The 14,215-nt window shown below is 29.0% G+C and overlaps 1 long non-coding RNA gene across 1 annotated transcript; it reads right to left on the bottom strand.

The window, feature by feature from the left end:
* Window positions 1-4,066: 4,066 nt before the first annotated feature.
* LOC124365230 lies at window positions 4,067-12,617 on the bottom strand. Its single transcript, XR_006922718.1, has 2 exons — window positions 9,274-12,617; window positions 4,067-4,400 (listed from the first exon to the last, which is right to left on the bottom strand). It is a non-coding gene; the product is annotated as an uncharacterized LOC124365230 (long non-coding RNA).
* Window positions 12,618-14,215: the final 1,598 nt, after the last annotated feature.

Below are 14,215 nucleotides of genomic sequence, written 5' to 3'. Positions count from 1 at the left end.
TGTTGAAGTGAGTGGGGTTTCCTTACAGTTAAAAGGTTTCTTCTTAACAGGAGGGAGTATCAACTGAGCTGCGACATTAAATCTGCTTTTGCTGAGAAAGTTTAAATGGAGGAAATGAAGGCTTGATTTAACCTGAACAAATTAAAATTCTTTTATTTACCCCACTTAGTGAAGTGACAAGGAGTAATGGATAAGAAGAATTTCTTTTCAGATTGAGTATAAGTTACACATAACCTTTTGAGTGTATTGAACTGTTTTTCAAAATAATTGTTAAGGCTTTATTGCCAGAATGATCAACACTACAGGTGCAATACACATATCAAGTGGTAAATAAATGGCAGGCAAACATTTCGTTCACTTTAGCCGTGATTATCTATGTCAAACTACTGCCCATATGAACTTGTACAGTTTTTTTCATACAGTGATACTGTTTGATCTGTTCACCTATCAATCATCAGTTCATTTACGAAATTCCATTTTGGTTTAACCACTATCACCCCTTATTCAAACTGCAACCACTATAATACCAAAATATCAGTTACTTAAATAAGTTTAAATTGTTTTAAATACATTTATTTTCGTACCTAAACAACTAATGTAAGGACAATTGTGTTCGTATTGTGATAAGCCAAAGTCACAGATATGATGAGCTATTTTTGTTTTTTACTGGTATTTCTAGCTTTTATAACTTACTTGTTCATGAAACCGACAAAAACACTGCAACATAATCAAAGTAAACATTCTACTTGTCTTTCAAATAAATATGCATGCTGCTATTGCTAACACTTAAATTGACGGATTACATTGCAGTGTTAGATACACCTACAATTTTTAAGTAGAAAAATAATCATATATAAAAAAAGATATGTAACCATACGAACCCCAGTAAGGTCCACATCTGGTCGGTTTTTGCCGTCTAGCTGGACACAGAAAAATCAAATGTGTAACTTTCTTCTAAGCGGCCCTATGGATTCCCAAGACAATAATATCTCGAACCGTAAATTTCTAGAAATTGGGGCAAAGGAGTTTATTAATATAACAATCTATTGCAACTGATGACTATTGGCGTATGCGGCGCTCCCGTGAGTTAAAGGCTTGTGCTAACCTAAAATAAGAACTTATTGTCACCTACCCACTTTGACTAAAAGATACTTTAACAGAACAATTCTCACCTTATTCCAAGTTGACATCAGAAAGATATAGGAAGCTCAAAAATCATTTGAAGACTAAGTGCAATTATAGACTTCTCAGATTCCAGAAGTAAAAGAAAAGCACAAAACATTACCAATCACTCAATAATTATGTTACCTTGCTCTTATGTGTGCTAAATCATGTGGTATACTATAACCTGCACGAACTACACATGTTTACTGTTTTAGTAGACTGAATTAATACCTGTCGCATATTCTTTACATTTTCATGTGTTACAAATATTTTAAATTGCATAGAAATAGTATATTGAATCTATACTTTTGAAAACTTATCGAACAGTATTAAGAAATATTTAATGAAGTAAAAATGTAGGAACTGTAGGAACGCCATACATTTTTCCTAAATGATTGTATATAATTTATTTCTGATTAAATAGTTTTCAGTAAACTAATATAAAGATATAATTTTTATAGTTGCAGTATGTAAAACTGTTTATTGCGACATACTACGCATATGTATCACATTCACAAGTCTAATACTTCTGTTAATACTACTTATACTATAATTGTATTAAGTATTATTAGAGTCACAACTACGCAGCCATGATTCACTTCTATTTCATGTAGAACACATATATAATATTGTTTGATCATTAGCCTAAACCACATAAACTGAAGTGAAAAAAACTCTGTTTCAACTGCATTGCCAGCATTTCATGAATTCATTTTAAATTTGATGGCACATTTTAAAAATAAATAAGTTTTTAAAGCATTTATCTACCCACAGAATCTTTTGAGCGTTTTCATGCGTAGGCTACACTTTAAGGGGAGTTAGATTACCTGTAGGGATAACAATCGATTTGTTCTAAATACGTTTGGTAGTTACTCATCTTTTAAAGACAAAATTTGTTGACATCCGTTGGATATTTGTATTTGATAGAATAATTTGGTATAGCAATGCAAGCAGTTTAGTCAACGACTAACTGTTTTGCCACACTTCTGTTTTGCTATAAACAGCTGATTTGTTTTGAACCGTAGAAGTAAAACAAATAAATATTGTGTTGTGAATATGAATGTTGTGATTGCCGTTTTTGTGAGGTTATTTTCTCAATTGCTGTAATGTATTTTGTTTTAGGAGTGTATATTATTACTTTTTATTTTGAAAAGTCTCGAGCACCAAGTAAAGTTTTTTAATAAACGTAAACAACAGTAGTTGGTCATACTATGAAGGTACTTATTAGTGTCAATTTAGAAGAAAAACAACACCTACTTTCAGACCTAGGCCCCCCAACAACTGAATCAAATTGCTCAATGTTGTAAGTGTGGAAGTTTGCTACCTGTTTTAACTGAAACCGATTAAATCTACTGTAAAATATTAAAATTAAACGCATTGGTTGTAATTTTAGCATTAAACATAGTAGTAGTAAGCGATTTAAATCACGTAAATCTGAAATTAATGTGATATTCACCTTATACTTCCCGATTTATTGGCCAAGGTGTGCAATCTGCAAAATTGTTCTGCGAGCTAATGAGTATAGCAAGTCCAGTCTCAAAAAAATTCTCTTCTTTGTAAAGTTACCAAGAAAGTAGGTATAAAGTCAATGAAAAAGCAGCCAATGTTATTGTATAAGTAGAAAATAATTGAGTAAGTGAAAGTGGTGAAGTAATACTTGTACATAGCTAGCGTAAGTCCCAGATAACTCAAGCAAATAGAGATGGATATAACAATAAAGATCATTTTGACATTCCTGTTGCAATAATGAGTGAAATAAAATATGTTTTCAAGGACTAGTCTTCCCCAAAACTTTTAAGTAAATGTTTACTCGTTGGTACCCAAATCACATGTGAGTATTACATCACAGCTCTCACAATAACCTTACAATATCTTTCATGCCAATTTATTTTATTTCGAGTATATATCGTCACTTAACAGTCCTCGCTGAAGTTGCGCTCAAGACGCCAAGTCTAAAGGTCATTTCGTCAAACTAAATGAGTCACTATGGCAACTTTTTTTTAATTGTTATGCTCAGTTTACTTAAAAATTTATTCATTCTCCCAATTTATCTGTGGGTATCTTGGGGTTACCCATAAGACCAATGTACTATTTTTTGTTAACGCTCAGTCAATTCCCATGGAGTGAGATGCACCATTATCAAACTCGATGTTAATGATGCATAAATATATATTCACGCAATATTTAAACTCTATAAGTCAGTTTGTTCTCGAGATATAGTGCGAACAGACATCAGACAGACAAACATGCAATGTTTCCAGACCCTCGAGTAATATGCTTCAATAAAGCTCAGCCAAACACGGATCGTGTAATATTGAAACTCATGTGGTACACTCCTCATTTTTCCATAACATTAGCAATGACATGTTGGCTCGAGTGGTCAGTGTCTTCGTAACATCTAACCATCGTCGACTTGTTAAAACTATGATTTTGATCATCCTTGTTATAGCTATTTAGTGTGAAATCATTATATTAAGCCCAAATCTTGAAATTTAAGCGTCAGCCAAATTTTTTCAGTTTGAACTTCTAATTCAGTACACATATTTAAATTTTACATCTAAGTAGTTCATCATAATAAAAAAAATTAAATATAAGCCAGAGTTTTGCTTTTATTTCAATAGATTTACCTTATGAAAACTTAAGTTTGCAAGAGTTAACAATGTTGACTTGAACAAAAGTCGTCCAGGAGAACTTTTTAATTTGTTTTGTAATATTCCGCGAGACCTGCCTTACTTTTGTAACACGTAACTATATATCATGATTGCAGTAAATCTGATACGCTTGCAAATATACTCCAACACCAAAAATAAACTCTAACTAACGTATTATTATTATTATTATTAACGCCTTGAAACACAATCTCAATACCCACAGGCTATTTATTTTAATAAAATAACTTTAATATTATGTAAATTTTGATTTATTTTGTAGAAAGCGTAGGGGACAACTTGTGATGTTCTTTTAAGAATTTCAGATGATTCCTACCGCAGACCTTCATATTCCAGTACCTGTGCAGTGATTGTATTTTTGATAATTTTGATTCTTGATACGTAGTCTACAGATCTCTGGCATAGGTTTTTTAGCAGGCGAATTGAAGTGGAAAGTTTGTGTTGGTGGACGTCTTTTACATTCTTAATCAATGACTGAAAGATCCTTAAGTTTATGCGTTTTCAGATTTTTCCCATTGCGAGTATATTCAGGGCAGCTCGTCTGGAGATTCCTAACAGCTTCTATATCTGTAAAAACAATAACATAAGTTGTGTATTTATCTTTCTGAATTTCAAACGTCAATGACTTATCTCTTAAAGGTCTGTTTAATATGGTTACGAATTGTCCAACTTTCAAATTATTAAATTTATATAATTTTTCTTCAGACTGTAAGCCAAAGACCACAAAATATGGTATCAATGAAATTGTGCTTTAACCGTTGTATAACAACGCCCAATGTTAAATAGTTTTATTATCTGATCCTGAGTTTGAACAATCAATTTATACTCTATCAAATAATAATAACTATAAATAACAAGAACTAGGCTTAAATAATCTTTTAACCTTAAATACATCTAAGGCAGTAAGATTTACACAATAAACAATATTATAAAATTAGTCTAATTGCCACCGTTATAAGGTTAGGTAATTTCCTAATAAATAGCTAAATTTCCCTCATACTATGGAAGAAAATCCTTCACTGAGGGAAAAACCCTGACACAAATCAGGTTAGCAACCAATTTACAATCTCGAGCAATCAGACCAATATGGTCATTTGGTCGGCTTTCGACCAATCAGAGGTGTGGAATAAAAGAGCGCCCTATCTAGTTACGAAAATGCGACCAATCAGAGGTGTGGAATCAAAGGGTGCCCTATCTAGTTACGAAAATGCTGCAAACCGGTGAGTACCTTTTGTTAATGTTATGATACGCCATGTCTACCATATTTTCATATTAAACGATTGTCGAAAAATAAATGTTACCATTCTCAGAAATTTTTTTAAGTTAATGAACTTTGCTTAGTTTACTATAAATATAGATTTATATCATAATTTGAAATGTAAAACACACTAAAATTATCAGAAAATAAAGTACTTTCTTTTTCCTATAAATTATAATGCTTACACTAATTTTTTTGAACCAACAAAATTAATTACTGGCTATATTATCTGTTTTAAGTTGTGGCATCCTAGCCAGAAAAATAATTCTGAAAAGGTAACAAAAATATGCAAGAAATGGTCATCTGCAGATTTTAACACATATTCAAGTGTTTTGAAATGAACTTCCTTTTAAGATACAAGAACTAAAGAATACACTATTACTGGTTAAACAGTTGAGATTAAAGTTTCTCCTAGGTATTTGTTTTAAAAGAAATAAATATAAAATAAGACTTTCTTTACATTAACTGAAATAAACTACTAACGGTACCGTTCCAAGATTGTTTGATCTTGATGTACAAATCCTAATATTTATAAAGGTAATTCTATAAGGGCTCCTTTTAAATACACAAATGGTATTATTTCAAATGGTTGCAAGAGCAGTTTATGTACAAGACATTCTTGAAAATGTGTCTTTTACTACTTATATATCTTTAAATGAGAACTAATTTCTTTGAGCACAGAAAGCAAGGATTAAAGGTTTCCATACAGAAGATGACTTACGACCCTATTGTTGTAATGAGATAATCAAAAATTTTTTGTGCAAACAAAATCCCTTACCCTTCTTCCCACCACGGGGATACTAATAACATTATTAGTTTATTGGGGCAATGATGTCCATATCATATGTTGCTCTTGATTTATTAGAACTGTCCTTATAGAATTAAAAATAATTTTTACAAATGCTCTGTAAATATTGTCTTATGTTGGACAGAAACGTGAAGAGTAAAGTGTTCCCAGACCCCAACAGCAACACGAGAGCGTTTCAGGGGTTGTGTGTCTTAGGGCTGGATTACGCGGTCTAAGTGCCTCTTAACCCTTTCAGGGCCAGGACCAAATATGAGATGTTGCAAAATTTTTTCACATATCTATCCCCTTGTGACTAGTCAAAAGTGCCAGGCTAAAATTGGCGATTTTGCAGTCTCTTAGATTAAAATTTATAACTTTTCATAAACATTAGAGAATGACCTAAAAGTTGCACCAAATTACTCGTATAGATATATACAATCAACAAAAAAATATAAAGATGTAGTTTTAAGTAATTTAAAATTTAAAAAAAATAATGTTTTAATGGATTACATAAAAAAAAATTTAATTTTTTAATTTTTTTCGTAAATAACTAAAAAAGGAAAAATAATTTTACTGTAGAAAGCTATGTTATTATATTGTACATTTATAAAGGAACAACCATACAAAAGTTTGTGTTATTTCTCTCATAAATAAATTTTTTATGACACATTTTGTATAAATACGCATAATTGTACTTCGCAACAAGTGATAAAGCAACTGACTCTTAACTGCAAAAAACTTAAAATAAATATTCACATTACGGATATGATTGTAGGATCCATAAGCAGTTTCAATACAGTTAAAAACACTATTTACCAAGAAATATTTACACAATTTTATTTGAAATTTATTTACAAATATGCTACTTACAATTTCACTCCCGTGAGATCGCAAATTGTCAGTCATTGTAACTACTACACACAATAGCTAAGCAGGTAACACTACTAATATTTACAACCACAAAATAAAATAATGAGGATGAATCCAGCATACAATGGTACGATTGCACTAAAGCATAAAGAATTAACAACAATAGATCGAGTCACCTGATAATGTCACGTGACAATTACAAAATAAAAATGCATAGACCTCCAAAATAAAAATTATATTCATATTAAATATCTACAAATATACCAGGGAATAAAAAAACATAAAACTTTAATCATTTGATGTCGCGTATGTCACCGACGGCATATTGGCACTTTTCAGACACGATCTATGGCGGTAATATATTGCCGCCTGGCCCGGAAAGGGTTAAGGGACCAACTATGTGATCCTGAGAACGTTTAATTAAACCTTGTTGGTAAAGCACAAGAACATTATCCTTCAAGGTTGGGCGGAATATTTTGTCTATTCCAAATATGTAACAGTTTAATATTTTAGAATATTACTCAATTTATAAAACTTTTTATGTAAAATATGAAATACTATAATATTCCTTATTTAAAATTGAAATACTAAAATGTCTTACAGAACGAGGATGAAACTTAAAATGATTACATTTAAATAATCACATTAATCAACAGTTTCTTTGGTCAATCAAATTTTTAGGTTGAGGTATGATTCCCATGTAAAAGCTTTCATGTTTAGTGAAATTGTATTTTTTAAATCGATCAAACACGTTTTTAGATAATAATATCAAGTACTTAATAAACGGATTTGAAATTATGAACCATTTATAATTGATATGTAAAATAAAGTGACACATCACCACATCGGGGCATATAAAACATCGCACCTAAACCACAAAAACTGCCTAGAGTCGATGAGCCTCGGTAACTTGTTGGTACCAACCTAAATTGGTGATACATCAATGTTCATATCATGAAGCCTTTAGAATATTCAGACCCATTGAATAACAAGCGTCTAGGCTACGTAGTAAAATTTACTTTAATAAGACATATGTTCAATTATTATTGTATTATTGACAGTAATCAGCTGTACTGAAAAATTGCAATATTTGGTTACTTTTTTAGTGTACAAAGTACAGGGTTATAAGTTAATTTCAATAATTACAACTTTCTTGTTCCAGGTAATATAAGAAGCTATAAATATTGAGATAAGTAGTTATTAAGTACGTACACAGTTCTAACTATATGTAATTAGACAAAGCATAATTTCACTTCAGAAAGCTTTCCAGTCATAATTTGTATGAGGCAATAAAGATAAACTTTAAGAGTGAAAGTAGTTAAACTAAAGTATAATATTTTTATTTCTAATTACGTTTAATACTGAAGATGCATGATTTGAATTAAGTTTAAATTGCACTGACGGTCTGACGAATCTAATGTTAGGCATTACACCGTATAAATCGAAATGATCCGTATCGACCCTTTACTAGTAAGTTGATTCACGGCTCAGATCAAAGTAACTTAAATCTTGAACCAAGATTAAGATCACATAAATTTTTTAAAAACCTAGTCTCGTTTGTTTCCAATAAGTTAGAGTTGTTTTTATGTAGAGTTATACTTGTAATGATTATATTGTTTAAGTATTTCGTATTTCGTAACATTTATCTTGCAGTAAACATAAACCTATATAAGTTAGCCTACCAGAAACCATGTAAAAACAAACAATTTTGTAAATATGACCTAAGTCTAGTTTTCCCCTCTTTATCTACGATGTCAAATAACTGCCATATGAAACGGAGGTCATTTAAAAAGCAAATTATAAATTTAAAATATTGTAATAACGTAAATTTAATTAACTACTAAATATTTCTAAAGAGTATGTCGCTTTAGATTGTTGCTTTGAAGTAACGAAAGAGAATGTCTGCTCACATACAAACTATCGTCACATTAATTTTTTAATTTAATGATACTGGGTAATGGACACGGTCTGCAAAAAACTGCTTTTTATATGTATACAGTTTAGTTTGAGTATCGTATAAATTATGGCAACTATCGCTTTCACTCATATTTTCGAAATTATATTGAATACTTATCACAACTTTATACGCCCGGCCTTTATAGCAAAATTATTTTCCGTTTTTCCTTTCATACCCAAAAACAGGCCGCCATTCTGTAAGTGAAATATAAAAAATAATGTGTGAATAAAGCTTTCCTAGAATTCTTTTCTGTGTTGTGTAATATTTCATATAATAATTTTGCTAATATTGAATACCATAGATAGCTAAACATATTATGATCAAATTTAAATATTTTAAAATGTACTCAATTCTGAGAAAATCAAGTTTATTGAATTATTTGATAGAAATACCTCCTTTTACCCTCTAGAGTGTTCACTTCTGGCTGGATTATACCTTCTATTTGACCCTATACTGAGTACAGAAAAAACCGATGTATCACTTAAATCTGGTAAAACTTATGCATGTCGAAGGAACGGCAAATTACTAAGCGCAAATATTGAGATATTAAGGGTACAACAGTTATAACCTTGACATGAAGGCGTGCCACCCACTAACTGCTATGACTGGAAGGCTTGGACAGAGTTGACTACCCCTTCTCCCTGGTAGACAGGACTGCGAATAACGTCCAACAACTTTCTACATGGAAATTTACCGGAAGCAGCCCCTACCTCCGAAGTAGCGCAAAAGGTCCTTTATGAAATAATTTCTCAGGGTCAGGTCCTAAAAGGCGAAAAAAGACAATTAATAAATATATTACATTTTATAAATAGTATATAAATAAAAATTAAGACCACTATTAAAAATATATAAGGGTTGGTAAGAAAAATGAATAAATGTTTATCCGAAATAAAAAACACTGTACACTTTAATGTCAAATGTCAAACAAATTCTAACAAATTCCTAGCTAATTAAAACACATCTTTTTGTGTATAATATTACCTGTTTCAATGTGCCCATTAACAGCATCATAGAGGTTCTCACTTCTGTTAGTTTATATATAAAATCTTAACATAGTTTTATTCGCATCATAATAATGACTCAAATCACATCTGGAATAGAGGGACTTGTAAAAAAATTAAAAATCTAAAGTTTTTAATAAAAGTTATATCATACGTGTACACCATTAAGTTCCACAGTCTACATTCAAAAATATTCTTATAAAATGTGTAATAAATGTCTTACCATAAGATTCTCTGCATCTTCCTATAAATGTAAAAGTACATAGAGAAAAACATATAAACTAACTATTTATATACATACTAGTAATAAATTATGTGTTACTTGTAATCAATTACTTAAATTTGTTATTAAGAAAGTATTTTATTTATTTTGTAAATCATAATATAGGTACCGTCACTCTAAATATGTTCTTCAAAAGTGCATTCATCATATTAGTATTACACTTTACTTTAAGTTTCCTTATTACTTTCATGATCATTAAGGTATCTTATCTGAAACAGAAATGAATAGAAACTTTTAGGAAATTAATTAGAGATTAATTATATTCAGTTATTAGATTTTATAATTTACAGTTTTTTATCAAACATTAACGAATAAATTTAAATTATATATACAATCCGGTTACTTCCAGGCACATCTGTAACAGGTAAACTTACAAGTGTATAGTGTATATAAAAAACACTAACTTTACTTATTCTACGTACAAAAGTATTCTATTAAAATGTCAAACCTTTTTTAACAAACATGTATCTAATTAACTTACCTTTTTCTGTAAATCATACTACCTGTTATTTATGTGCTCATTAAGGGTATCGTAGATGTTCTCACTTTTATCACTTTATAGTTATTAACTTTAAATAATATTACTCGAATATCATTAGACTCAACTCAAATCTGAAACAGAGGAACTTGTTAAAGGAAATTCAAATCTAAAAGTTTAACAACAGTTATATTGTACGTGTACACTACAAAGTTCCACAGCCTACATTCAAAAATATTCTTATAATATGTTTTCCCCTTAATAAATGTCTTGCCATAAGTTTATCTGAATCTTCCTATAAATGTAATATATAAACGAACTATTTTATACATACGAGTTATAAATGATGTGTTACCTGTATTCAATTACATACATTTGTTATTAAGAAAGATTTTAATTTATTTTTAAATCATAATATAGATACCGTCACTCTTAATATGTTCCTCAACTGCATTCATCTTATTAGTAATACACTTTACATTACCTTTGGGATTCCTTATTACTTTCATGATCATTAAGCTTTCTTATCTGCAACAGATATGAATAGTTTTTTAAGGAGTTAATAAGAAATTATATTTATCTTCAGTTATTAGATTTTATAATTTACAGTTTTTTTATCAAACATTAACGAATAAATTGTAATTAATATATACAATTCAGTTACTTCCAGGCACATCTGTAACAGGTTAACTTACGAGTAACGCAAAAATAAAATTTTCACATAAGTTATAATATCATACATATAAAAAAACACTAACTTTACTTTTTCTACGTACAAAAGTATTCTATTAATATGTCAAACCTTTTTTAACAAACTCCTAACTAATTAACTTACCTTTTTCTGTATATCATACTACCTGTTATTTATGTGCTTATTAAGAGCATCGTAGAGGTTCTCTCTTTTATTACCTTATACTTATTATTTTTAAATAATATTACTCGAATCATTAGACTCAACTCAAATCTGAAACAGAGGAACTTGTTAAAGGAAATTCAAATCTAAAAGTTTAAGAAACAGTTATATTATACGTGTACACTACAAAGTTCCACAGACTACATTCAAAAATATTCTTATAAAATGTTTTCCCCCTAATAAATGTCTTTCCATAAGATTATCTGAATCTTCCTATAAATGTATAAGTACATAGAGAAAAACATTATTCTTCTTATCTGCAACAGAAATGAATAGTTTATAAGGAGTTAATAAGAGATTAATTATCTTTAGTGATTAGATTTTATAATTTTCAGATTTTTTATCTAACATTAACGAATAAATTTTAATTAATATATACAATCCAGTTACTTCCACGCACATCTGTAACAGGTAAACTTACGTGGTACACATAACAAAATTTACACCTACAATATTATACATAAAAAACCCAAACTTTACTTATTCTATGTTTAAAAGTATTCATTTAAAATTTCAAACATTTTCTAACACATTCCTAACTCATCAACTTACCTTTTTCTGTAAATTATACTACCTGTTTTTTATGTGACCATTATAGCATCATAGAGTTTCAAAATTTTATTTGTTTATAGTTATTATCTTTAAATAATATCATTTAAATCATTAGACTTAAGTCAAATCTGAAACAGAGGAACTTGTTAAAGGAAATTCATAACTAAAAGTTTCCTTATTACTTTCATGATCATTAAGCTTTCTTATCTGCAACAGAAATAAATAGAGTTTTTAGGGAGTTAATAAGAAATTATATATATCTTTAGTTATTAGTTTTTATAATTTACAGTTTTTTTTATCAAACATTAACGAATAAATTTTAATTAATATATACAATCCAGTTACTTCCAAGCACGTCTGTAAAAGGTAAACTTACGAGGAACGCGAAAATAAAGTTTTCTCCTATGTGATAATGTTATATAAAGTTAAGGGTTTCTTACATATTATAAAAATAAAACTTAACTTTAATTATCCTATGTAAAAAGGTATTACGTAAATATGTAACACATTTTCTAACAAATTCCCAGCTAATTAACTTACCTTTTTGTGGACATTATACTACCTGTTTTTTTATGTGCTCATTAAGGGAATCATGGAGGTTCTCCCTTTTATCAGTTTATTTTTATAATCAGAAAATAATGTTATTCAAATCATAAGACTTAAGTCGAATCTGAAACAGAGGAACTTTTTAAAGGATATAAAAATCTAAAGGTTTAACAAATGTTATATTGTATGTGTACACTACAAAGTTCCACAGTCGACATTAAAAAATTTCCTATAAAATCTGTATTAAATATCTTACCGTAATTTCCTCAGCATCTTCCTACAAATATAAAGGTACATATATTAAAATATATAAACAAACTATTTATATGCAAACTAGTTAGAAATGATGTGTTACCTGTAATCAATGAGTTAAATATGTTGTTAAGAAAATTTTCAATTTATGTTTTAAATTTTAATATAGATACCGTCACTCTTAATATGTTCCTCAAGTGCATTTATCTTATTAGTAATCCACTTTATATTAACTTTAGGATTCCTTATTTTTTTCATGATATTTAAGCTTTCTTATCTGCAACAGAAATGAATAGAGTTTTTAGCGAGTTAATAAGAAATTATTAACTGCAGTTATTAGTTTTTATAATTTACAGTTTCTTCTTATCAAACATTAACGAAGAAATTTAAATTACTACATACAACAGTTACTTTCAGGCACATATGTAAAAGGTAAACTTACGAGGAACGCAAATATAAACTTTTCACCTAAGTGATAATATTATAATATGTAACACCCTAACTTTACTTATACTATGTACAAAAGTATTCCTTTATAATTTCAAACAATTTCTAACAAATTCCTACCTAATTAACTTACCGTTTCACTCTTAATATGTTCCTCAAGTGCATTCATCTTATTAGTAATCCACTTTATATTCACTTTAGGATTCCTTATTATTTTCATGTTATTTAAGCTTTCTTATCTGCAACAGAAATGAATAGAGTTTTTTAGGGACTTAATAATAAATTAATTAACTGCAGCTATTAGTTTTTATAATTTACAGTTTCTATTTAATCAAACATTAACGAAGAATAAATTTAAATTACTATATACAACAGTTATTTCCAGGCACATCTGTAACAGGTTAAACTTACGAGGAACGCGAAAATAAAGTTTTCACCTATGTGATGATATTATATATATATATGTATATAAAACCCCAACTTTGATTATCCTATGTACAAAAGTATTCCTTTAATATGTACAAAGTTTTTAACAAATATGTAGCTAATTAACTTACCTTTATCTGGACATTATACTACCTATTTTTATATGCTCATTAAGGACATCATAGAGGTTCTCACTTTTATCAGTGTATAGTTATCATCAGAAAATAAGGTTATTCAAATCATAAGACTTAAGTCAAATCTGAAACAGAGGAAATTGTTAAAGAGAATACAAATCTAAAAGTTTTACAAATGTTATATTGTATATGTACACCACAAAGTTCCACATTCGACATTAATACATGTCCTATAAAATCTGTATTAAATATCTTACCGTAAGATTGTAAGCATCTTCCTACAAATGTTAAAGTAAATGTAGATATACTTCCTACAAAATATATAAATGAAATATTTTCATGCAAAGTAGTTATAAATGATGTGTTACCAGTAATCAAATACCTTATTTTGTTTTTTAAATACATTTCAATTTATGTTTTAAATTATAATATAGATACCGTAACTCTTAATATGTTCCTCAAGTGCATTCATCTTATT

Source organism: Homalodisca vitripennis, chromosome 6 (genome assembly GCF_021130785.1).
Source record: "Homalodisca vitripennis isolate AUS2020 chromosome 6, UT_GWSS_2.1, whole genome shotgun sequence".
Taxonomy (NCBI): domain Eukaryota; kingdom Metazoa; phylum Arthropoda; class Insecta; order Hemiptera; family Cicadellidae; genus Homalodisca; species Homalodisca vitripennis.
The sequence above is the reverse complement of the archived record's forward strand: the minus strand, read 5'-3'. Positions and strand labels throughout refer to the sequence as shown.